The following is a 27,698-nucleotide window of genomic DNA, read 5'->3' as shown; positions in this document are numbered from 1 at the left end:
AGTATACTTATCTTAGTTTCTCAATGAACTATCATCAGAACTATCGTACTTGCTTGTTCAGAGTATGTGGTATATGAGAACTTGAAATTGCCTGTGGGAAATCTGGCAAGCTGAACTACTCCTGAATTTACATATTTTTAATTAAACAAAACTAATATTCTCATGAGGAGTACTGGCACCTGCTGAAGTCTGGGACAAAACTCCCAAGCACTTTAAAGATATTATTCTGTAAGTCTGAAAAGCAGTGGAAAATTTGTATCTGAAAAGTACCAGAATGTAAAGACCATTTTCAAAAAATAACAGGGGGGGGGGAACTTCAGCATTTCTTTTATCATCTTTGTCTATCTTCCACACATTTCCTGGCAGAACCCATTTCATTTGTGCTTCACTGATCTTACCTCGAAGCTTGCATATACTCTCACCAATTTCTACCATCCCCTTTGCTGTGTGTGGCGGAGTGGTGCCTATGTGAACGCGAGGATTTAAATAAATGTTGTATATTCCTTGCCCCCGTTATGGAAGCTTATGTTTCTGGTTACTTTGAGGTTTGGTAACTTCTAAGTTTTCAGTAGGCAGGCACTGTAAAACATATCTTTTATACAGAGACAGAAAAGGATGGGAAGATTGTGTTATGCTGTCTTCTCCTGCAAGAACCACAAATATATATGCAAGGGAACCTAATCTTTAGAGCATCCTTACTGACTTCTGTTAGGCTTCATATAGGGAGCTGGGCTTTGAAGGCACCTTTATTCTGAGGACCAAGTCAAATTCAGCTTCAAACAGCATATTCCATTTCTATGAATCACAAATGCTCTATCGTATCTTCTGCTATATCCCCTTCATGATCTCGTTTGACTTTCTTCCTATAATGCATCACGAAACAAAACTACACATATGCCAGGTACTCTTCAATCCTATTCCTTCACAAAGGCAAGAAAGATGTATGTCATGTGGCTCTTGTCTAGAGCAGCTGTTTTACAAAGACCATGAAATGTAATAGAAACATTGAGGTCAAGGCCTTGCAAATGATACACAACAAGTAGCAGGCATTATAGCAGTCCTTCTCACTAGCAAATTAAATAGGCTCTTGGATAAGCTTGTTCCTCCTACAGGTTAGCTTACTGAAAAGACTACCAAAATTTGCCAGGAGAGCATTGCTGGTAAGTGCAGCCTTTTTCCACATCTTTCAAGAGACTTTCAGGAATATTTACTTCAGATAAGGGAGTCTGCTGAAGATAAGGACTGGGACATGGAACCAGATTTTAAATTGTATGGGAAGGCAGTATAGATAACAAAGGACTACCTAATACACACACACACACACACACACACACATATATATATAAGACAAAGGATATATTTATAATAGATTGCTGAAGAGATGCTCTGCAGCATTGTGCATTAGCTGCCATGTACTAAAAACTTTATGTCCAGATATATTTATTCTTTCACTGGAAGCAATGGGGTAAGGCCATGTTCATGTCTGGAAAGATGTTTAGTAGCCTTATACCAAATAAGATAAAAGCACTGGACTGCTGAAGGTACACTGCATGAAGGTTCTTTCCAATTTCACAGATAAAAACAGCAGGCTTAGGACATTGCTTTCTGTATTACTATATCGAGTTGTATCACTGAGATTATAACTCCCAAGGTCTTTTTTTTTTTTTTAAAAAAAAAAACTATGTGAAAATGACCATGATTGAAATTCTTGTAGGCATAGATACTGGCAAAGAGTAAAAGAAGAAAAACTCTCACTAAACTATGTACTGTTCTGTATCATCATCTAAAATGTCCACTTTATTCAGGAACAACGATTAAAACAGCTTCCCAGCTGTCTTTCACAGAATTAGAAACAGGAAAAATAACAAAGTAAGACTTTCTGGATTTGACAATAATGATGATCCACATAAAGACCAGTAACTTACCTTGAGGTGGCTAAAGATTGATGTACAGTTGAATACTTCAATGAAGTGGAGATCCTTTGTTTGATCACCCATACAAAATGATATTGTACCCGACTGTAGCAACAAAAAAGCAGAATGATAGCACAAGAACTCTGGGAAATTACACAAGTTCTATTAGCAAGGTAGTTTGGAAGCATCTGTGACTTGTGACCTTAACAAATAACTGGTGCTTTTGCCAGGATCAAGTGTCCAAACGCGCCAACAACTTACTTTTAGTAAAGACACTCAAGACACTCATGAAATCACGAGTTGGAGACATATCTCCAAATCAGATTTCTTTTCTTTTTTGTTAAATTGGAAATTAGTTTTCATGGGGCACACAAAACTTCTGTGTCACACCATGCTTTGTTGATATTTTTTCTTTGGAATCATCTGAAAAGGAAACTGCTGAACAGCCTTAAAAATTTTTTGAAACATATGACACTCACCTGAGAGCACATCGGGTAAACCCAGTTTGTAATGTCCTGAAGTCAAAATCCTAGCATTAAGTTCAAACATTCTTTGTGCTCCTCATTTTTTAATCACAATTTCCTACTTCAAATTACAAAAACTGTTGAAGTTATCCCCTGCCTCTTTGACACTAGAGTTCCATGGATGGCAATGCAAAAATAGGCAGAAGCATTCAAAAATAAAAAACTGACTGAGGTATGGTTCTGCTCTTTCTAATATGACAATCCAAGATCTTCGGTGATTATCTGTGACATTTTGACATTGGAGCTGCTCTCAGGCTCTCCTAGCCAGATGGGCCTGATGCACTTAAAGCTTACTATCCAAGAACACTGATGTGAACAAAAATACTAAAAGAAAACAAATATTGTAACTGTGGCCCTGGAACCTTGTTTGAAGTTAGTGTGGAGTGAAATACAGTGTTAAAGAGTAAATCTCTCTCTCCTCAAGGCCTACTCAGCTCTTGCAGTTGTGTCTTCATGCTATCAAAGAGTATACTAAATACAGATCCTTCATTGCATGCTTGCTTACAAGCCATAAATAAGTAAATAAAATCAGTCATTAATGCACTGTACTGACTACTGTGACATATTGAAGCAGACTCAAGTCTTGAAAATGACTCAGAGTTTGAAAAGTAAGGTAGGTTCACACAGGTGTGAAGGGGGTGCCTGATGAAAAAGACATCTGGTGCATTCAAAACAATTTAACCCATAAACTCATAATGAAATACCTTTACCACAGGCTATCCTCAAAGAGGTTGGCTAATCACTTAAGCTATGTTAAAAGCAGCACATCCAAACGCCATGCAAATTAAAATTGTTAGTCAGAAGTTATGCCTGCCAAGTCAGACCTACTGCAAGCACAGGGGAAGTGATAAACAACAAAATAGCTTTTCAAGATACTGCGTATGAGTCACTTATTTTTCAGTATTTCTCTGGAAAATGATCCAAATCCATATCATCTAAGACTTCTATTGATTCTAAACTATTCATAGGCCCCTTTTAAAGGAGAAAAAAAAAAAAAAGAAACAAAAAAAACAAACAACAAAACCCCCCAAACTTCCTGATAGTTCTAGAATTTTACTTGTCATAACTTAGATTTTAGCATCATTTCAAACATCTGCTGCAATATTCCCCATCCTTCAGCTATGGTTAGTGACTCACAGGGCGGCGTGTTTGGTAACAGCAGTGCCTTCACCTCATGGGCTCTGGGATTTAACCAGCACCAGCTGTGTCTGAGCTGTCAAAGTTGTGAGCAGACTGTGGGACTGCCATTGTGACTTCCTCATTAAAACCGTGTTTTCCTGAAAAAAAAGGAAAAAAAAAAAAAAGTGACTAGAAAAAAATACAATTTTAAATGGAGAGGCTCCAGATGTGTTTGATTAAAAAAAAAAAAAAAAAGAACGGAGAGGACTGCAACAAATCCTCACCCAGAGCAACCTCACAGCCCAGCCTTTCTCCCTGAGGCATGTTTCCCCACAAGAAAGATCCTTGGCCTCTGCTGCCCTCTGTACAGTTCCCTCTGTGCTCCCAGATCTCTCACCTCAGAGGCTCAGGGGTCATTTTTGCTTCCTGCTCTTCCCAACAGTTTCCCTAAGCCTTGCACGACACCCATCCTCACAGCGCAGGGCCTTTCTGGAACCTTCTAGGGCCTCACACGTGCCCAGCGTCTCTCAGGGAAAGCCCTGCCCCTTCCTGAGGATCGCAGCTGCCTTGAGGAAAGGGGGCTGATTTCTTCTTCTGCCAGCCAGCCACCCTGTTTTAGGGCTGCATACTCTAAAATTCAGGCTAAATTGCAGATAAGTACATAAAATCTGCACTGTCCTATGTTGTTTGAAAAAATTGACTGGGGTGGTGATGGACTGATATGGTTTGCCAGATGGCTCGTGTGACTTTTTGCTTCATATGCAAATACCAGAGGGATCCCAGATAGTGCATCTTGGTGGGGAGACATGCTAAGGTTAGCCTTAAAATCTACCTCTTGTTTCTGTGCACTGAGAGGTTGTCAGAGAATGTGACTTTGCTTCAGGTAGTCCCTGAGGGAAGTTCCTGATCTCTGAAGGACAAGCAAGGTGCTCCCCTGTCAGATGGCAGAGGCAGCCGTGCTCTGAGCCCTCGTTTCAGTGGCAGCTCCCTGGTGTATCCCACAAATGGCTCTTCTGCAGTCAGTGGTCATCACTTCGTCCATAATGCCTGTCGTCAGCCTGTCTGTGCTCCCTGAAGCCGTCACCCGGGGGACGCTTGCTGAAAGTGATTCAAGTAGTCTACAGTGACACTGAGCATACTCTGGCTGGCAGCTTAAGCAAAGGTAGGAATGGCACATAAGCATTAGGCGAGACCATAGTTCTGTCTAAAATGTCTGATTAAAAAAATGTCTATCGGTGATGCCTGTGTGAGTTGTTGGAAGTTTGTTTCAGGCCTGGGTTTATTTTCTGAGTCAGAGTGCATTGCCACTGCTGTTACACTTCTGTTTGTTCGGCGCCTCAAGTGCAATAAGTTGACTGATTTTAACACCACGTTTTACTCCTGTGGTTTTAAAATTGGTCTTGAACTATGAGAATATGGAGATGTCTCAAAAACAAACAAACAAATAACAACAACAACAACAAAAAACCACCACCACCAAAAAAGCCAATAAACTTGGTAAATATTAAGTGTCTCCTGATAGAACACAAATTCTGATATCTATCAAAGGTTTAGTTGTATTTACAGCTGTATTTCCATAATTTCAAGGACAGTACACCCTTCTTGTGAACAAAAACCTCACCCAGCCATGTTTGTTCAGTTTGATTTGACCCTAAATCTTCTTTATTGGTAGCTTGCAATTATGGAACTTTTTATTGCAATGCATATAGATACAGAGTGTCAAACAAAATTCAGTAGTGGGATTGTTGTAGTCTATTTTGATTATTAAAGTGTTAATTATCATTTTCCATAAGTTCTTTGCTGTAATTTATTCAAAAGTTTATATATTCTGCTTTAAAATCAACTTACTGTGAGATGTCAAAAAGTAGCATCCTTTTGGTGTAATTTAAATCAACCATATTAAGAAAGTGTGTTCTCTTGAGCTCTAGGCAAAGAGCAGAAAAATAAAAGATACAAATATTTTAAAATATTTTTCACTTTGTAGGCCAGTCTTTTTTTTTTTCTTTCCTCCTTCTCTTAGCTATAAGTATTGTTGTTTTAAATCTATGGGGGACAACATGTACTTTGCTATCTCTGGACTTCAGGATTCTGAGTATGATAATAATCTCCAGTGCCACCTTTATATCAAGGAGTCCAATATAATTTTTAATGTTTGCTCTTAGCCGTGTTTCCAGGACTTCAATTCCGCAATCAATGTACAATATGTTTACATACTGCTAGTACTCAGTGAGTCACTATATCGTATTTGCATTCAGCGATGATGTTAATAATGCCAGATTGTAATGTCTCTGCAAGTTCCATTCAGTTCTTTTTTATTATGATTATTATTTTTTAATCTCATCATGTACCTATTGTGTCTGCAGAAACTTCCTGGCCACTTCTACAGATTTTGTTAGAAGAAGTAAATGGAAGCCTCTGAAGCAGAGCAAATGTGGAGAGAACATCTGCATGCCTTGTTTTGGCAGTACTCCTTTTGGTGCAGTTGCTGAACTGCTTATAGGAGAGCTTTCAGAGTAAAGCACTGCCTACCTGAGATAAGAACCAAATAAAGTAAGTTGTTGTTTTCTTTAGCACTTTTAATAGATCTTGCTGGTTAATTTGTGCTCTCTGGATCGAAGCAGGTTCTGTACTTTTATTTAAAAATAAGCAGGGAAAGAAAGACTGTCTATATATATATATATATATATATATATATATATATAATACTATATAGAGAGGTTATCAGGCATTATCTAGGCAGCTAAATATTTATTTTTTTCATTAAAGAGGCTATGTGGTTGGACATAACTAGTATGAGATTTGTGAGGATGTGAGTTTCAGCTTAGTGTGTCATTTATTCATTTCTGGTTTCGTATTTTTCACTTTATTTCCTTGCTACTACAAGGGCTAGAAGTAATGCTAGCAGGTGGATAAAAGCATCTAAAAATCACAGAATGGTTGAGGTGGGAAGAGACCTCTGGGGATCATCTGGTCCAACCCCCGCTCAAGCGGGGCCACTCAGAGCTGGTTGCCCAGGATTCATGGTCAACTTGGTGTCCACCATGACTGTCAGGTGTCTTTCTGCAGAGCTGCTTTCCAGCTGGGTGCCCCCCAGCATGTGCTGGTGCCTGGTGTTGTTTCTCCGCAAGTGCAGGACTCTTCACTTCTCCTCTTGAACTTGGTGATGTTCCTGTCTGCCTCCTTCTCTAGATTATCTGTCAGAGTCCCTCTGGATGGCAGCATGACACTCTGGTGCATCAACCAGTCCTCTCAGTTTTGTGTCATCTGCATCATCGCTGAGGGTACATTCTGCACCATCATCTATATTATTAATGAAGATATTAAACTGAATTCCCTGGTAACTGCTGTCAGGCAAAGCACCGAACACTCTCCTTATATATCAAGTATTCTTGTTAGATTTAATTGTTCAAAGTTATTTTGATTTGTTTTTATAATTCCAAACAATTGTCTCTGTATTCTTTAGTAAGTATAACAGGAGTAGTTCTTTAAAGAGAATTATTTCCATTGGTTGTTCAAATAATTAAACACTCTTTTTTTTCTCTAGTGATCTTTTCTTCTGGCCGTCTGAGGACATGACGTCTGGCCTTGATCCCAGCAGTCCTCCCCCAGCTCTCTTCTATCCTCATCCCTTTTCTGTGCCAAGGCTTCTCTTATTCTGGACCATACAAAAATATTAGACACACTGCTACCTCCTACTGCTCAGATGCCAGACAGAAGAAAGGACTGCAGTCAGTGGGATGCTACTAATTAGAAAGAACTTGATGTCTCTAGGGCAAGGCAGACAAACTTTCATGGCAGTCAGAGATTCTAGGCAGCATTCTGCAGAAGGTCCAGACCTAGGGATTGTTGGCAGAGCTTGGTCTATATTCCCTGCTCCAAAATCACGTGATTCAGAGGCTATTTCCATTTTAATGCAGGCTTTTCCTGCAAGGGCTCAAATGATATGATTTGGTTCTAATTTGCAAGATTTGGTTTATCTGCCTTCCCCTGAGCTGCACAGCAAGGTGACTTCTCCTTTAGGGTAGGATGTTATCATTCAATCTCTGCTGTTCCCTGCTTTCATTATTAACTCCCACTGCCACCCAACCTGCTTCTTTACACAGCCCTAGCAGTGTTTAATTAACACTGATCCGCCAGGCATTAAGAAACTTACTTGGTTTTGTGTGCCAACCAAAAGATGAGGATCGCAGAAGCAAAGATAGCACTAGAACTACGGATTGTTTTACTGTTTGTTTGACTGCTAAGAGTTTATGGCGGGACCCTATGTTTCCCAGGGTACCCATAACAGCCATTTGCCAACAAAAAACGACTACTTTGCACCAGTCTGTCATACAGAAAACTAGATACAGGCTTACCATTGTTTTATTCACTTTGAGGACCTGTCATCCTGGATGACTGACTGCTTTTAACACCAAAAGCAAGCCTGATATAACAGCCATCTTCCAGTGCCCTGTTTCTTTGCTGTTAATGCAATCCATGTGATTTCTGTGTTGTCTCTGCTGTGTAGGCCTTTGCGTAGTTTGTGTGGGCACCACAGATCTGCAGCCTGAGAACAACTCCTGTTCCTGACAACAACTTTATGCTGCATCTTCATATGTGGTAACAACTGAGGAACTGTTTGTCATTTTGAGATTCATGCCTTTCAAGACAAGGAGGATTGGCAGCCATTCTGAATAACAACATTTATTGTAGTCCCAAAGCCTACTAGAATGGTAGCCTACTATAATGTTTCTTTGGGGTCAGTTTATAACAAAAGGTTGGCATCATCAGAGTATTGCACAATTTATAAGCATGATTGCTAGGATGTAAAGAAACAAAATTGGTTTGCACGGCACCCTCTGAACATCTCCTAAGGTGAGTATGTAATACTGTACAGCTGCATCTTTTCTTGAAAAGAAATCCCTAAAATTGCAGGAGTAAGTGATCTATTATGCTAAACAAAGAAGCAATTTGGAAAAAATTCATCCTTTCATTAGGCACAGCAAGCACTTACAATGTAAAGGAGGAGGATATATTTTTACTGTTCTGGTTTACTGGATACAAGATAAATAGGTAATTAAAATGGTACTTAGTGATACTTCAGTTTCACATTAGCTCGTGTTTGGGGGTCTTCATTTCTGCATGAAAGGCTTGGGCAGGACTTTCACTTGCCAAGCAGCCTAGGAGGAGAATGTAATTCTCTGTCATGGTAATTCATGGGAAAACACTGTCTTTGGAAATTTGGGATGGAAATATGTATATGACCTCTAATCATGTTTTTCTGTGATCAGAAGTCAAAATGATTTGATAAATGGCTTCTTGCAGCCAGTAATATAGCAAAATTTTCTCGTCTGGCTGTAGGCAAAAGTTTTCCAGTTTCTCCTGCTGTGGGTCCGGAAATCCGTTTTATCGTAGAGAGAATCCGTGTGCCTTGGCAGGTCTGCAGTTCAAACTTGATCGCCCACCCAGAACTCCCTATTGAAATCCTCCGGGAGACTTGGCTGCTTCTGCATGCACTCTACTGTCCCTTAATTGATTAATATTGCTTCATTTATAACATTCTGTAGGCAGAGGTGACATTTGTATGGTTACATTTGGATGGTGTTTGAAATATTGCTGAGTACAGAATGGCTGTCACATTTGACAGCACAGTTACAGCACTACCCGTATTTTATATGCAATTGTGAAAAGTGGTTTGGGGATTTCTGAGTCTGAAAGCCAAAAAAATTCCTTCTTCAATCTGTGTACAAATTAATTATTTGGGGGGGAGAGGGGAGGGAGGAGGAGGAGGAGGGGAATTTTGCAAGTTTTCACTTTTATATTTGAAAGTAACAGGCAGAAAATGGACCTGGCATATGTTAGACAAGCTCTACTGCTTCACAGGAGTCATTCCCTGGATTATCACAGGTTTATCATAGTGACATTTATCTACCTGTAAATACATGTTTATGCATATGGACGTATTGCAGTTGTTGATGGAAGAACTGCAGAAAGGTGTCTGGCACTTCCCCCATAAGTAGTAAGCAATAGGTAGCTGTATACCTTACTGGCAGGTAAAGAGCAGCTGTGCCTTGTGATAAGTGTTGGGATTGTTTTGAATTCCTGCTTGTACGTGAACAAGGAAGGTTTTTGTAGAAATTTTGCCACCAAATCATTGAGTTTGCCTTCAAAGAATTTACCTTCTTTAATTATTAATAAATACCAGAAAATGAAACAGCTGGATTTTTTTTAGAAAAGCAAAGACAATTTCAGTGAAAGTTATTTTTTATTTTTTTTTTTAAGATATTTAGTATGCTATATTGTTATGACTTCTAAATATTCCTATGTTTCTTTACTTGGCTTTTTTATTTTAAACCAAGCTTAAGAGCAATGAGTCGAGACCTGCTTTGAATCCACATATCCACATTCCAGTTCTGGAGCCACTGTCCCTTCAGTATTGTACTCTGGGGCCCAGATGGAGCTTCAAAAGGAAGGTGCAGCTCTGTAAGTCTCAGTCAGCAGGGAGTGCCAGGGGCAGGGACACTTAGTCTTCTTTCCTGCAGGAACACCATAGTTGTGGAGCTGTACCTCCAAATGAAGGAGGCATGGGAGGGGTTCAGACTATGCAGAATCAGGAAGGATGACAGAGATCAACTGGATATTCCCTGAGAGCTAGCAGCTTCAGGTGCCTGATCCTTTCTCTGCGATGGGGGAGCAGGACAACCCGAAGGTGGAACCTCCCATTATGACAAAGGATGGAAGCTGGTGACTTCTCACCAGTAGGAAGGCTCTTGCCCCACCTCATGATTTGCACTCATAGAACAGGTTCACTGCTCTTTAGCTGGTGGGGAGCTGGGAGTGCCAGCAAATGGAGCATCTCCAGTGGCTCACCCCAAGGCACTGGAAGGAAGGGCCAAGTGATCATAGGTAAAGACTCCTTACTGCAGGGGTTGAAGGAGACAAGATCTGCCAACCTGATTTCTTGTTCAGGGAGGTTTGCTGCTTGATGAGCGTTTGCAGTTGGGATGTTGTGGAGAAGCTGCCAAAGCTTGCCTTGCCCTCTGACTACCATGCCCTGCTGCTCTTCCATATAGGTGCCAATGATACTGCCATGAGTGACGTGGAAGTATCAGACTAAACATCTTCGGGGCAGTGATCAAGGTCATGGAGACGCAGCTGGTGAAAGGAGAACTGAGTTTAGTAGTGAAAGATGAGATGAGTGGTGATGATAAAGGAGCAAGTAGCGAATTTCAGAAAGAAAGGACCAGAATTTGCCAAAAGTAGCATTCAGATAATGATCTTACTTAATAAACATTTTTCCTTTGTTTGTATTGAAATATTTCTATTTTTGAAATGTATAGTGATATTCTTTAAGTGCTATAGTGAATAAGACAAGTAGAACAATTTTAAGCTGCAAACAGTCATGGAATATATTCCAACCCTATAGAAAACAAACAAAAACAATTAAATTGGTTTGGAAAAATCAAAATGAAATGCCACCACGAATAAAAGATGCTGATTATAAAATGAGAAAATGTATATACTCGATATAAAATACTGTACATTGGTATCTAGTAATGTTAAAGACAAAAATAGTAGTGGTATGCTGTCAACAGCTGAATGAATTTTAAAGAAATATACTTGTTATCATAAACAATAATAATAGTATTTTAATTGTCCTATTAATTCAAGAACTGTGTTGCCATTGAGTGCTCTGATTGGGTCATCATCAGTTGCTGATTGTTATTTTCTTCGATCATCGTTTACGGAGAGGTACTAGCTTTACATTTTTAAAAATTAGCATCTTCTCCATTGTCTCCCTGGACTAACTACAGATGAAAAGTAAAATTAAGATATAATTTTAAACGTTATTTCAAAACCAAAACTGTAATTACAGCCTAATTATTAACCATGCAACCTTAAATCTTATAAATAGGATATGCTTAAATACATCAATGCAAAAGTTGAAGTCATGATATACTTTTGAGAAACTAGTAGTAGAAGGAATATAAACCCTTTTTTCAATGTTCTTGGGGGAAAAACAAATACTGGAAAGATAATGAGTCGGTTGTCTACTGACAGATTATCTTGGTTTTCTGTTTTCTCTAGAATAGTTAATCAGCCCAAAGGAAAGGATGTCAATGTTCCCATTTATTGACTTTATATCTACTAGCAAATTAAAGTAGCATATTTTTTGTAGGATGGCTGTTGAGCCCAGTTGGAATGGGACGGGGAGTCAGTCATCCAAGTTGAGAGACAGCTATAGTCTGGAAATTCCTATACAATTTCTGTTTCTGAGGAAGCATTATTTTGCAGGAAGGATGTGCCTGTGACTACTAGTAGAATGTGTGAATTTGTTTGATACAGGGTCAGAGAGTGCCCTGAAAAACTGATACATATTGTAGACACTATAGAGATGCACTATACGCTGCTAGTAGACCCTGTTAGACAGAAGAAAAAAAAAAAAAAAAACTGAATTGTGGACAAAATGATGTTATTTATGCAAATCATATTCATGAACTAAGTTTCATATCTGTATTTTCTGTGTCTGAAAAGTTTCTGATAGGGAGCAGCAAGGTGATTTTTACAGAACTCGTCTGAAATCTGCTTCTGAACCACCATAACGGTTATTAAAGCCAAATGAACACTTTGGAAAAAATGCCCAAATGACCATCTCTTCCTTCTCACGGCTCAAAAACTGGACAATAACACTGTTACGGTGAAATCTGAAGGTGCTTGGCTAAAAATCAAAAAAATGGTAGCGTCATGCTGTTTATATAGAATGAAGTATGTTCCAGGCAGTTGGATAGTTCTGAGTAATGAAGAGCCGTGTGCTCGTAATAAGTTGTACGCGCCATTGTGCAGCAGACAGGTAGGTTCTGTGTTACGGCTTTTCACAGTTTGAGCAGGTCTTTTGTGATATCTGGCTTTGTTCCAAACACCTACTCTTAAACTTTTAATGTCAGGTCTTGTGTAACTTTGTAATTGTTCATAAATTAAGGCTTTTGTTGCAAGATGTAGGCTGCATTAAGAATGTCAGCGAGAAATATGGCTTGGGTTTTACAAAAAATATGCTACTAGTTCATGAGTGAGTCATTTCTCTCTGTCATTTCAGGAGCTTAAAACAACACTGGATATCTGGGGCTGGTACTGAGACAGGGTTTTAACCTTTTCCCTATGTGTTTATTTCTATTGCTTTAATAGACAGCAAACATTCTGTAATCTTGGAGTCCAACATGATAAGATTATTTGCTTTTCCCCTAACCATCGTGGCCATCTAGCCTACAAAGTATGGTTTAATGTAGAGAAGAAAATAATAATAATAATAAAGAATGGTCCATGTTTTCATAGTGATTAAATTGCATGGATAAACTCCTGCTGTGTGTAGAGAGTCTGAGCAAACGTGCTCTACGTGGCAGGCTTTTGTGGAAAATGGGAACAGCCTCTCCCTTGTCAAGAGCTACAGCAGCTCGACAAAAACCCCCTCATTTTTAGAGCTTGAAATGTAGACGAAGGACTTCACAGCAAGAAACTCCCAGACATTGGCCAGTGAGCAGTCCTGCTGCTAGTCCTAGAAGAAACAGGTCACAGATGTGCATTCACTAATTCACTTTACTCAGTGTACCCTGTACATGGAATAAATGGGGAAAGCTTTGAGTGAATAGAGCAAGATGCTCTGCATCCCTAATGAGCATTTACAAAAAAAAAAAAAAAAGGGGGGGGGGGGGGCCAGTTTACAGCACCTGAAAAATGTAGATTTCTGTCATTTAGTATGTCAACATGTTTAGAATTGTCCCATGATCTATAAACTAGAAAGCATTTTGATGTTAACTTCATCACATCTGAACAGGATTTTATTTGCAAAAAAATATTTCTAAGATATAAAATAACAGTTTTGTGCTATTCTTAACTGTTTATGGTCAAATAGGACCAGTAATCCACATTAGTATAGTACTTTCTATGTGACAGCAGTTTGGAAATAATAAAAAGAACACAGAACAAGATAGAAAAGATCTTTTTCTGCAGTTCTTATAATTACCCCTAATAGACGAGCAGAATCAGTGTTCATAATGTCAAGCAATGCCAGGCAATCTGTTCTGAGGCAGGGAGTAACTCTTTATTTTTTTTTACTGATGGGAACATTTGGCATTTGCAGTTGCCAGACTATACATATGTTGGCACCAGATAAATTCTCATTATGCTTCTCGAATATTTTCTGCCCACTGAATGACTTGTGGCTGAAAGCAAATCTGAAGAACTCCTGTTTTCTCTGAGAAGTTCACCAGAAAGACAGTTCTGTTCCAAGTTTGTGGGAATACAACCCCTCCATCCCTGCCCTGCTCACCATCAGGCTGCCTCTAGTCTGAGCAGCATCGCTCCCTTTTCCTCCCTTTGTGGCACTGTGCAGCAAGATTCATGGGACCAGAAATGAAGCAAAGGAAAATGAGCACAGTTCTGGGGCTTCTTGGGACAGGCACTCATCTGGGAGGTGGAAAGACCTCTGCGTTGGGCCCTGCTCACATTATGGTTCAACAATTTTGTATCACACCGTCAGTTAGGAGTAATTCTGGAATCTGTGCCTGTATTACACTGTCATCAGCATTATTACAACTCGTGCATATTGGGCGTCAGCTTAAAAATGTTAAATTGTGTGTCCTAGTGGACTTCACATAACACCAGGCTAGAGAGGTTCATCAGCAGGAGAGCACAGCTATATTTCTTTGCACAGCAAGTAGTGCTAAACACTGACAGTTCTCAGTGCTTAAAACCTGAAACCTATACCTTGAAAGATGAGTTTACACTCATTTTTTTTTCATTGTAGCTGCTTCTCAGTGGGGGTGATGCTTACTTCTGTGTGCGTATCTGTTCGCCACCAATTCTTAGGTAGGAAATTGGAACTTCACATTTCTGAGGATTACATTAGAAGAAATTACTTGTGTAAGCAAATCATACTTTTTTTTTTTTTTTTTTTTTTTTTTTCCCTCAGTTCTGTCATAGCAGATTTTACTGACAGAAAGGGAAATCTTAGTCCTGATAGTTACTTGTAAAACGTTATCTTGCTTGGCTTAATCAGTCTCAGCACGGTATCTCTGACTTCTACCTGTACCATGCCAGGGCAAGCAATACGTGCAACAATGTGGTGCAAAGTTGGCTTCATGTCATTTTTTTTTTTTTTTCCATCTTCATTTGAGATCGGCTGCATTGCTGGCTTTGACAATCACTCCCTGAGCTAGTTCTGCATGCTCATATTGCTTCTAATTATCTCTTGTTTTCTAATTATAGCTTCACTGAGTGGTAGTAGAGCTCCTGCCCTTCAAGGATTGCCATTGTGTTGCTGCTCCAGGCATGTCATGATTCCAGAAAGTAAAATGCATGTTTGCTTTCCTCTGGGAGTAGCAGCTTGTTTTTTTTTTTGGAGCAAAGTCAGTCTCACCTTTAACAAATGCGGTAACGTTGCAGAGGGTTTTCACAACCAGCATTACTTGCTTCTACAGTGTGATGGCTCCTTTTTTTTCTCTCTGAGTCATGCTTTCCTCTCCTGGGAAACAGTTACCGCCTGTATGTATCTGCCTACTGTGTCAGGCAGAAGGAGAAACTTAAAACTTTTCAGTCATCATTATTCTCCCATTTATCTGAGGCAAAAAAATGAACTGGATTAATTTAAATACTGTAATTCTGAAGAAAATACTCCAAATTAGATCACGAACGCAATCTCAATGAACCTAATTAGTTGTCTCATGGTACTGAATCTGGACGATTAATCATTGCATGGGGAAGTGCCTGCAAAGCGTGATTGTGGATGCTTGGAAAGACCATATTTGAAAGCCCTCCTGTTACTCGCATTTCAGGGAAGTCTGTGCCAACCAGCTTTTCCTAGTGGTAGTACTCTGAACACTTCCCCAGAGAGGTTGTTTGCTGGTGATTGCAACAGACTCCCAGCAGGTCTGTGGCTGTAGAGCTGTGAACAATGCCAGGAGAGAAAGTTGGTTAATAAGTTACAGTGCCCTCAGGTTAGTTTATTGTGAGTGACCTGGATCATGGTGCGTGCTTTACAATGCAGTGGTTCGCAGCGTCTTGTTTCAGGTGCCCACTTTGAAATACACTGGAGTATATGCAGTCAAAAGCCGATGGGAAACCAGCAGCTCATGTACATTACTGCAGAAAAGTAAATAGCAAACTTTGAGAGGTCACAAACTGTTTTATTGCTTTTTTTTTTTTTTTTTTCTCTCTTTTTTTTTTCAGGATTCTGGAATTTGGGCAGTACAATTGGCTGACAGAGGGGCTAATTAGAGGTCACGCAGGGCATGAGACTGGGAACTGTCACCCTCCTAAGGGAACAAGCTTGAGTCTGTATTCATTGGTGTTGCCGGGAATACAGGGTGCAAACATAATGATGAAGAGAGACTGATTCTGCTATTTGCAGATTTCCTGCTCCTTCCCCCTTCCCTTGGTCAGTGATTTTCTACCAGGAGAAGGTCCTTATTATTTTCCATTTTCTGTGCAATGTCTCTATTTTCTCAGCCCCACCATATGTTGGCAGTAAATTTTGACAGGATACTGCTGCTTAATGTTTATTCAAATAGTTTCATCTTTGGAACACAGTGTAAAGGCTGTCTGCTGCTTACACTTTCCCACAGTGCGAGGGAGGAAGTGGTGTTAGTTTCCCTGTATAGGTGAAGAAATGGAGAAGTGACTCATCCAAGATTGCACAGCCTGTTGGCATTACTGCTAGAGAGAAGGCTCAGTACAAAACTGTCTCTGAGAATGGTACTTATATGGAAGGAATTCACCTTTTCATTAGGAAAGCAGTGTTCTGATCAGAGTTGCTTAGAATATCCTTTTCAAGCTCCTCCTCTCCATACTAATCAGTTCCATCCCCAAATTTGACGCAGCTAATCCCCAGCTGAAGCTGGGGCTTCTGTCTGCAGTGATACTTTGGTATTTGTCTTCTTCCAGTCAACCTTTTTGTCCATCATCACTTGCCACACGTGCTCACTTGCTTTATATCTACTGAGAAGAGAAGTGCATTGCAGAGGAGGTGGCTGCTAGATGTGAGTGCTGGAGGGGTGCATCAGGTGACAGAGCTGCCTGACCTGGCAGCTTGGGTGCCATGCTGGGAAAAACATCCTTCTTAATTTTATGGCTTAGAAATAAGGATATGATTTCAGAAGTTGAGTGCGTTTCCCCACATCAGCTGATCTTTGAAAATCATGTTCCCAATCTGAGGCAATGAAAGGTAAAGCAGGTTAGCTTAAATGACTGCATAAATTGTAGAATTTAATATATGAATGATAGTACTGTATAAATTACTCTGTTTTACCCATAGCTCCACTAATTCAACTTACTCTGTCACCTAGCATCAGTTCTTTGTTCCCCAGTGGTGGGGAGGGGGAGAGGTGGAAGAGCATGACAGGCAGCTTTATCAGTCACCACATGCCTCTGGAGTGAATGCTGTCACAGTGAGAAGCTGGAAGCAGCTTCTTCAACAAGCATCGTGCTGCAGTGAATCAGTGAACTGAGCACAGCTAGTCACGGTGAACCCTGGTGTTATGAATTACACAGGAAGATCCCTTCATTTAGCCACAGCTGCTGAAGCACTGCTAGTTCTTATTCAGCAGAACTGGAAGGCCCAGCTCTTGCCTCCACCTGCACAGTGGGTCCAGTGAGTTTGCAGAGAGAAACCAGGGTTTCCTTTAAGTAACTCGGCTCCGGAGCCAGGAAGTCTGGGGAGGAGCTGCAGATACTCCTGTTCTGGTATGTGGAGGCAGATGGAACTGATTGCTCAAGCACCTTTGGCCCACAATGATCTGAAAACATCACAAATAACATGTTTTCTCTCTAAGCCAGTTCTGAATTGGTGTCTCAGTGCACTGAAAAATAGGCCTGACAGGGCCTATTTTTCTGTCTTCGGGGGCATGATATTCTTCTGTCAACCAATCCTGCAGGTGACAAGACATTTTCAGATTGCTGCCAGAACTGTTTTGTATTGTTGCTCACCAGGCTTAATAGCTTGTGCACTTCATACCCAATCTGACTATACGTTAGTGGTGATGTATTAGAATATAGGAATTATTCCCAGCATGAAGTTATTTTATTATTATTTTTAACTTTACTTTTTTTCATTCTTGGTAGTTGCCCTAATATTTCTAAGCAAAAAATAATGGCTGTGCATAGTTCTAGTGGAGGAATTACAGATATCTGGACATAAGATAGTAAGTAGATTTCACTGAAAATCTCTGCAGGAATATGTGTGTGTATAAATATACATACAGGCTTAAAAACGTGTTTTCTCTTGTATCATCTTGAGCCGGGGTGGGACCAGATGACCTCCAGAGGTCTCTTCCCACCTCAGCCATCCTGTGCTTCTCAGGAAATTATTTCAGTGTTGTAAAACAGACAGCTCTCTGATAGTTAGTATTATGTCCAATTAGATGCAAGGATTAATATAAAATATTATTCTGGAGTGCATGTGTTGAAAGCATAGTTCTGCTGCCACCTTTTTGTCTGTGCTGGTTTGCTAGTTTGCTTTTATGTTATCTTTCAGGAAATCTGGCAGCCCCAGATCTTCACACCTCTTAGCCATTTGAATGACTGGATCTGAATCTGAATCCCTTTGAATGGATTAAGGACAGTATCATCCAACAGTCATTTTAGGATGGTTTTGTGTATTTTGATAGGCTCAGTTCCAGAAATTAATCTGATCAATCTATGATACAGGAAACTCTAAATTAGTTAAAGATGAGGTAGTAAAAGGCATGCAGATCTTCACTGGGTTCTGTTCTTGGAGATGGAGGCACTAAGAAAAAGCAATGTGTGTTTGTTATTAAGCAGTGCTGTGGAACAGCTCCTGAATAGTGCAGGAATGCAGTGAGGCTGTGCCCTGGCAAGATGTCAGTTATTCCCAGTGTTTGGCTCGGTCTTGGTCTGTCATTGCTGAGGTACAGGATAAAACACCTGAAGTCTAAGGGCCTTGGGAAAAAAATGTCAGCTGGCAGTCAGTGAATAGTTGTTGAAACTAAATAAGGCAGATGAAACACTGGATTGGGATACAAAATTTATGGGGTGTGAGCCAAAAATAAGGTCCTTTTAGGGGATGCTAACTTGCAGATAGTTTGTTTTTCTCTAACCATGGGTTAAAACAGTAGTTTAGGAGCGTTAGCTCTCCTCAACCAAGTGTATTTCTTCCTCTTTCACTGTTTATCATTATAGGCTGAATACAGCTATTGTACAGAACATCTCTAAAGTTTGCTTCATTTGGTGTAGTGAAGAAAACAGGAGACATCAAACCAAAGATATTGTAATGCTGCAAAAGTATGGCTTCGTGTACGATATGTCAATCTTATACCATGCATTGTTTAACTGCAATGTACACGGCCTAGAAAGTATTAAAGAATCTCTAGCTATCAGCTATAAGAAAATTTTGAGTTTCAGACTGAGTGGCAAGCGTCTTTAGCCTGAAATCTGCAGTTATACTGTGTCTTCTCTAAAGCAGTAGAAATAAACTTTTTAACCAAATATTCCAAACCAATGAGAGGCAATGAAGTATTTTATACACCATGGACATTTTTTTACCAACTGATTTTATTTAATTGATACATACATATAAACTATTTTTATTGGAGTGTTGTTTTTATTACCAAAAATACTTTAAAATATTGTTTTATACAGAGACAAAACAACACATTTCCCATTTTTTTAACCAATGCAGGAAGATTGATACAACCCTCTTTTTAGTAAGATTTTTCATGAATTGTTGCATGGCTTAACACCTATTTTTAGAAATAGAATAGTTATTTAAAAATACCATGATTCAGGTCCTGAGTCGTTCAGCATGGATGGATTGAGAGAAAAAAAGGTTTACAAAATAGTTTATGTATGTGCAAGTGTCATAACTAATTATTCTGTATGTAGAAATTTGTATGAATTTTGAATCAGATGTAGTACTGTCTCTGTAAATTCCGTCTATGCACCTTGTTCACTGTCACAAATGACCAGATCTTTGATCTGCCATTAGGCTGAGATTCAATATTTTCCTTCTCTTTCTTTCAGCCTCCTGGTGTGGTCAGGTTGTGTATGGTGCTGTGTTTGTTGCTGTCCATTGGAATGCAAAGGAAGCTCCTAAGGCAAAGGACTCTATTTTAAGCAAAAAGAAAAGAGCAAGAATATGTACGTAGTGACCCTAGCTTTTTCTGATTACAGATCTTTACCTTGAATCCTTTTCCTAAAAAGAACTAATGATGCCACCTACTGGCCGAGGACAGACCACTTCTGGGATCAGGTACTTGGTAATGAAGATTGTGTTTTCTGGTGAGTTACAAGTCTCTTTTTCCAATATTTGAGTCATTGATCTTCGTCACAAATACTCCACTGAGGCAATTACTTCTGTGTGCAGCCAATGGGTTATGAAGAATTGTACCAGTAAACCAGGCCCTTGTAAAGGAGTTTAACAAAACATTAATATTTAATATCTTTGTTGTCATTTAATTGGTGAAACCAGTGTTAATACATTTTTTCCCTTGGAAAAGTGTAGTAATAGAATCAATTTACACCCTTGCTACCCCTATGCCTCAGTCCAGAGGTCTTTTTCATCACCACTTGAATGACAAACTGATTTTTCAATGTCTCCTGACTTAAATCAGAGGTCTCAGCAGAGGAGCCATCATTTTTGAAACAAAGCCAACAGATCCCTCAGGCTCTGCTTCTCTTCCTTTTAGTACTTGTTTTTTTTTAATGAATGTTGTAACATACTCTTCAGGAAGCTGTGAGTATGCTGCTTCTTTGCAAGGAGCTGGGGGGCAGGAACAAGATGGTGGTACAGAAGCAGCTGTCATATTCTTCTTTGCTATTGAAATATGTGCTGTTTATATATTCCTGACCAGTGGAATTACCTGGAAGGATACAGAAAAACCATCTCTGTCTCTCTGACACTTTAAAGTTAGATGATGGACCTGGCAAGTTAATCCTTAGGGTTTCTCTTAATATATCTTAGAAAAACAGTTCGCATCCCTCTTCTCAGTTTGAGGGAAATTTTTCTTGAGACTGACTTCGCCCTAGTTTGAAGAGACAGATTTTGAATCTGTTCTCTTAAGCCCTTTGCAGAATGACTCTTGCTTTGACTCGTTTCTTCTTCATAAGCTTGGATCCATTTTATAGTCCTATTTGTCTTGTTTCCTCAAATATTAACTGCTATCTCAGTACATCTCCTGGAACTGCAGAGAAAAGTGAAAAACCTGTGTGTGCACCAGAGTACTACATCACCTGACGGACATCTGAAATTCTGTTCATCTGTACTAACAGATGATCAGCTGAAACTGGAAAATATTACAAGGAAAATGTATAAGTAAAAAGGATTCATTAAACAGGCCTTTCTTCTTATTTGAAATAGTTTTTATTATAGTCCCATTTGACTTCTGTTCTTGCTGCCTTCTGAACACCATGTAAATGATGCTGTTCTTTTCAGAAAACTGCTGATCACGAGGAGGCAGATTAAGGAAGTTTCCCATTTTGACCTTGCTGATTTTTGCTGATTTTATGTAGGTCCCAGGATGCTGTTTGTAGAAAGGCCAGGCCTTCTGAAGGCTATGGAAATGCTTTTTCATGAGTAACCACATGGGGGCACTGAAGAGCGTGACATTACACCATTCTTTCTGAAAAAGAGCATTATTTCTGATGATGTTGATCATCTGTACCAGCTGCAGGATGAAGTGAAGTGCTTTGGTTGGAAATGGAATGTTAAAAATTTCTCCTCTGGGAGAAATCCTCCTCCTGTCACTGGCCACCACTGAAGAATCTGGCTCCACATCCTCCATATGTCTACCTCCATCAGGTGTCAATATACACTGATAAACCCTTGCTCAGAACCTTCTTTTCTCTAGGCTGAATAGTCCCAGCAATCTTGGCCCCTCCTGGTAGGGGCCGTGCTCCAGTCCATTAATTATCTTAGGAGCCATTCTTGGACTCCCTCTGTCATGTCCATGCCTGTCCTGTCCTGAGCAGCCCAGAACTGGACATAGTACTCATGGACATGGCCTCACCAGTGCTGAGCATCAGGGAGGAATCACCTCCCTCAGTTTGCTGGCAATAGAAGAGAATAGAATAGTTCAGTTGGAAGGGACCTTCCAAGGTCATCTGGCCTGAACACTTCCAGGCTCATCAAAAATTAAAGCATAGTAAAGAGGACATTATCCAAATGCCTCTTGAACACTGATGGGCATGGGGCTTCAACCACCTCTCTAGGAAGCCTGTTCCAGTATTTCACCACCTTCATGGTAAAGAATTTTTTCCTAATGTCCAGGCTGAACCTCCCCCAGTGCAGCTTTGTGCCATTCCCTCATGTTCACTGGTTATTAGGGAGAAGAGGTTGCCTCTTAGGCTTCTTTTCTCCAAACTAGACAACTCAAGTGTCCTCAGCCTCTCCTCATAGGACATGCCTTCCAGCCCTATTACTAGCTGAACTGCTCTCCTCTGAATACTTTCAGGGACCTTTTTACTTTGTGGAAACGAGAACTGCACACAATCTTCAAGATGGGGTTGCACCAATTCTAAATATAGTGGGAGAATCACTCTTGACTGACTGTTTATGCTGGGTTTAATGCATCCTAAAATGCCATTTGTGCTTTGGCTGCCAGGCTCATGTTGAGCCTGTTGCTGACCAGCACCCCCAGGTCCCTTCCTGCTGAGCTGCCCTGCAGCCGCTTGTCTCCCAGTCTCTACCTGTGTCTGGCATTATTCTGTCCCAGGTGCTGCACCTGGCAATTTCTTTTGTTGAATTACTTGCCATGGCTTCTTGCCCAGTGCTCCCTTTGAAAGGCATCTCTTCCTAAAACCTGCCAGGTTAGTACCATAAGCAACCTTGCTGCGGATACGTTGCAGCCCTACATCTAGATTATTGACAAAAATGTCAGGACTGGCCCTAGAATTGAGCTCTGGGGAACACCTGGGAATGCCCTGTGCAACGCAGCCAAGAATACCACTAACCTTAGTGGCAAGGGAAAGGGTCCCTCAGAAGTTTACAGGGGAGTACAAGTCCTTCCCAGCTTTGGGCCCAGGAATCTCAACTTGGGCCAAGACTGTCTCAGAGCCTGGGGGCAACTCTAAAGCCATGTAAGCCCTCCAGAGTTATCCCCTTTTCCCCAGGCTGCAGCCGGCTCGAGGGCCTGTTCCTGTTCCTCTGCCACATCTCCTGGCGGAGGTCAGGGCCCGGCAGCTCCCTGGCCAGAAGAGGGAGGCTGGGCCCGTGGGATGGCGCGAGGTGCCCCAGGGCACCCAGCTTGTACCAGAGCCCTGCTCTTTGGCCATGCGATTTGGGCGCCCTTCTGTGGCAAAGACGCAGAACTGCAACCCTCTTTTAGGCTTGGTGCACACCCCAGGCATCCCCATTGCCACATAAATCTGCATTTATTTGGGGAGGTGTCCCCCGAGTCCTAAAGCCCTTTGTAGGAGACACTGGCTAAACACAGCTCCCTGGAAGGGCTGAGAGCTGGCAGATGCCCCGCAGAGAGGGGAGGAAAGAAGGGGTTAAGGAAGAGAGGGAGGGACAGGCTCCAGTTAGCAGATGTCCAGGGCTGAAAGTAGGTCACCTATTTCTGCCTGGGAAGGGATTTGAAAGTCGATGCTCCATCAATGTGCAAACAAAGCCAAGTAGTAAGGCAAGGAATAAAACTGAATGTTGGAAGCTTGTCAGAAGTCCTCGGAGTACACATGGCTGCTGTAACGCACCAGACAGCTATTAATTTAGGCTATCTAATAAAAAATATACCCTACCTGCATGTGCATATATACAGTCACATACGAGGGAAAGGCGAATAATAATAATTTAAAAATGGTGAAATTAAAAAAATATATATATTCTTGAAACCTAGAAACCCCAGAAAAGCAGAAATTCTCTCATTGCACACATACAAGGCTTGGACAGATGTGGGCTTAATTCTGGTTTTCTCTCAGTAACCTTGGGCACAGTATTTAGCCCTAGGCTCTCAAGGCTAAGTACTAGCCCCTGTTGATGCCTTTTCATGGCTGCCAGGTAAGCCAGAAATTAGCAAACAATTCTGAGGTTGTGATCCTTGGTGTGCCTATGTCTCTTTCCTGATATAACAGGGGTTAAATAGTCTTGCCCAAGCATGTCGTGGGGTCTCTGCAAGACATTCCCTATCTCTGTGGTTGGAACTCTATAAATTGTTAGTTGTGATCACTTACACTTTTTAGGAACCTAATCCTGGCAGTTCTCATATTTGCATACAGGGGGACAGCAGGTTAGGGAAGGTAGGAAATGCAGGGGAAGCACAGAAAGCTAATCCACAGAAAGTGGATTTCTCTGGCCAGGTCAGTATAGGGTCACTTTGTAACTATTTACAGTGTCTAATTCAGGAAAAAACTAAACAAATTCTGACTGACACAAAAACAGCTTTTCTAACCAGTTCGGCTTCAGTGTGCCTAGGTCTCCAGCACATACTAATTGCTCCTAAGATGCCATTAACATAAAAATATTGGACTCACTGCAACACAAAAGATCTTTCAGGTTAAAAAAAAAAAAAAAAAAAGACAAAAGACATTACTTTGTACAATTTGTTCAGCAAACAAAATATTTCTTAAATTTATCTTCTCTAGTTTTTATCAGTAGATGAGACATCAATGAGAAACTTCTGAAAGAGTTTAGATGCTGCAGGAGACGTGGGTGGTTTTCTGTTTGTTTAGGAGGGGTATACCACAGAATAGTTATCAAGCACTATTTAGAGCTCTCTAGTGCAGGATCTTCCAAGGGCAATTTCAAAACCTTTTTCCACTGATGTCCTCCTATTTATTTCATATCAACAGCATGACTCTGGGGAAAAAATCTGTCAGATGGAGTCTTCTAGCACAGCAGATTAAATCAGCTAGCTAAAACCTAGATTAGGGAGGTGAGGAAATGTTTTACATTTGCTACATGCCAAATCCTTAGTGAGATAGTTTCAATTTGGAAATAGTTGCTCATGAAAATCTCAGTTGGGGTGGAAGACTTCTCTTCATATTCTGGTTTCTATCTTAATCCATCCCCTACTTAGCTTGAGGCCTGTTTGCCCTGGATATGGCATCCTTGGTGTATCCCTGCCTATTTCCTAATTTAAAAAGGGTTAAATAGGACTGCCCAAATGGGTCATGAAGTCTCTGCAAGGTATTTCGTATCTCAGAGGTTGGAACTTCATGAACAATTAGTTGCAATCACTTACTTTTTAGGAACCTAATCCCTTTCACTACCATTCCTCATGTTTGCATATATGCACCATACTATGGGGACAGCGGGTTAGGACAGATGGGAAAAGAGGGGAGCTGGGATACAGAAACCATCTTTATTTTCCTAGAAGCACCATGAAAGTAATATCTCCACCTTGGTTTTCCTCTGTGCTCATTTAATCAGTTTAGCTACAAAAAGATGGACTTAAGTTGATCATAGTGGTCTTTTCTGGCCTTCAAACAAAGAAATGTCTTCTTTCCTCTGTTCATTTCTATCTGAAACAAGGCGGTGAAATACAGAGACAAATTCTGGTTTTAATGTTGCAGTATGTAAACCCCATACAAGTTTTCATCCTGATCATTTTGGGGATGACACCCCTTTTCTATGGTAGAATTGAAAGGGAAGAAAGAGAAGGGAGAGAGAAGGTTTGCAGCAAAATAAATTGCAACTGGTGGTTATGACATACACTTGATTAGATGATTATCCCCTGGGCTCACAAGTTTGTCTGTGTTTCCTAGCCAATTTCAATCCTCTTTTTCAGTGCTATGCTGCCATTTCACAGAGATGTGAAATCGGTAGTTACTGGGCAGCTCTATCTTAGCTGGTTGGAAAGTGACACAATATATGCACTTGGCATGCTTGGAAAGCACATTTCTTTTCCCGGGAAAAGTACCATGAAGGTAATTTCTCTACCTTGTTTTTCCCCTGTGCTTGTTTAATCAGCTTAGCTATTAAAAGATAACAAGGGTTTAGGACTATCATTAGCCTAGAGTGGTCATGTGGTTGTACTGGTAATTAGCACTGCTGTTGAACTCAGTATTGTTTAATAGGTAACTACAAAAGCAGTACCCACTGTACATCTATACAAGCAAGAAAAAAATGAACGCCCTCTCTTCTTGAATTAATATTCAATTATTTGTTTAGCTGATTTTTTTTTTTCATTTTTGTCTCCTCTGTGATATTACTATGTATATCTAAAGCATTTAACTGCTTGAAATGGGATTAAGACACTACAGTCTAAAATTGCAATCCTGCGATCCTCCTGCTCAGCTGCTGTGTAAGCTTTAAGGTGTCAAAAATCCCTGGGAGGGCTCTGAGAGGGCCAGATAGCTCACATCTGAATCACAACACAGAAAGTCTGTTTTGTATGTCTGAGTCCCCAGGAGTTCAGCTTGGTCAGTATCCTGAGTCCTAGGCATGCTTCCAGGACACTGGACTCTCCTCAACTCCCAGCCCTTGGCTACATTTGCTTTTGAAGCACAGCCAGAGGGAGAAGAAATTAAGATGGGTGCTCCTCATATACAACAGTCTAGGGTTTAGCTCACTCACTGAGGCTGTGGGACAACAGGCTTCCATTCCCTTCTTTGCCTATGGGAATTTCAACCTGCACCTCTCAAGTGTCCCCATAATAACCACCAGGTAACAAACTCTCCTGAGGTGGAGAGCCCCAGGTTCTGCCAGCTGTCAGGACAGGCAGTTCAGAGCAAGAAGAGAAGAGCACTGCTGTAGTCTAGTCACCAAAGGCAATTTTTCTGCGTCTGCTCTGGCGGCTGCAAATATATTTTGTTAGAGATTACTTAATGGATATTTAATTAAATTATGTTCACTTGTTTTCATAGTGTGACTGGGGTCTTAGCTTCAAATGCCAGAGACATTAATAGATTGCTACAAAGAGCTGAAGAACAGAGAAGACTATAACCTCAGGAGGTGAGGGACTGAAAGGGGAGTGACATACAGATATGCTAGGAAGTACTTTATGGGACTTCTGCATTATATCTAGCCCAAACAATGAATTCACAAGACTTCTACAAAAACAAAACAAACAAACAAAACCCCCTACATCTGGTTAATCAGCATCACAATTCTGTAATAGTAATACTTTGAAGGGAAGTTACCATCAAAAGAACTAGGATGCAAGCAGCAAAGAAACACTGCAGTGGGACTGTGGAGAGGATTTTGATGTAAAGTAATGCAAGGATCCAAGTAGAAGAAAATTCATGCAATTAGTGGCACCGTGCAATTGCATCTGCAAAGTCCTGACTTTGGTCAGCAGACAAGTGATTTGGAGCATACTGACAGTACAAGGAGTCTGTGTTAACTGGAAAAAAAAATCTTTGTTAACAAAGGTGCTGCCAGGACACTTGCCCAACTGATGAGCTAATTTGTGATCCACAGCAAGGAAGGCCAAACTTCTGTGTCTCTAGTTTTACTTCACTGTTTAATTATTTCTCACAGAAGAGGCTGTCTCTTTTAACTGATTTGTATGATACATATAACAGCTAATCCTTTGGCTCTGTTGCCTTATTATAAATACACTCTGCATGTGGTTTGTTTCCAAGAGCTTTCCAAACTTAAAAAGAAGCAAGAACCTATGAACTATGCAAGTAGCTGAAGATAGTTCTGCAATATTTTTGACAAGTGTCAGGCAAGAAGTTGCAATAAATACAGATGAAATCCTGTAATAACTTAATACCAGAATGCATTCTGCTTTCCATACTGTATATCCCGTGCATTATCTGTTGCACTGCAAATTTTCTTTATTGTCACATGATACATTACAAGAGTTATCAAGAGGGAAGCTAGAACTGTTGGCAGCTGCACAGAAGGGTAGACAGGGATTTTGTCATCCATAGAGGGTAACATCTCTTAGGAGGACTCTAACCAGAGCCTTCATGTTATCAATCTTCTCCAAGACAATCTGCACGTGCTGCTTGCAGCCCAGCAGTGAGAGAGAAACAAGCTACTTCATGTTTGTCTCTTTGATATACCAGAAGTGTTCATTCTCCATGGAAATCTGGATTTCTGTAGAAATTCATCCCAGCACTGTGGTTCAGCTACCTTGTCAAAAACAGCAAGCAGTGGACCAAAAGAAGAGACAATGACAATAGACAAGAATCAGTAGATTGGAGCTCTCCCTGGCAGCAACAGAAGATGACAACATCCCTCTGCTATTCCTCCATATCAGTAGGTTAA

General features: G+C 40.5%; 1 long non-coding RNA gene across 1 annotated transcript; it reads left to right on the top strand.

Moving 5' to 3' along the window:
* Nucleotides 1-4,569: 4,569 nt before the first annotated feature.
* LOC118168705 lies at nt 4,570-27,196 on the top strand. Its single transcript, XR_004751743.1, has 3 exons — nt 4,570-4,718; nt 19,715-19,822; nt 26,345-27,196. It is a non-coding gene; the product is annotated as an uncharacterized LOC118168705 (long non-coding RNA).
* Nucleotides 27,197-27,698: the final 502 nt, after the last annotated feature.

Source organism: Oxyura jamaicensis, chromosome 5 (assembly GCF_011077185.1).
Source record: "Oxyura jamaicensis isolate SHBP4307 breed ruddy duck chromosome 5, BPBGC_Ojam_1.0, whole genome shotgun sequence".
In the NCBI taxonomy this organism is placed as follows: domain Eukaryota; kingdom Metazoa; phylum Chordata; class Aves; order Anseriformes; family Anatidae; genus Oxyura; species Oxyura jamaicensis.
The sequence above is the reverse complement of the archived record's forward strand: the minus strand, read 5'-3'. Positions and strand labels throughout refer to the sequence as shown.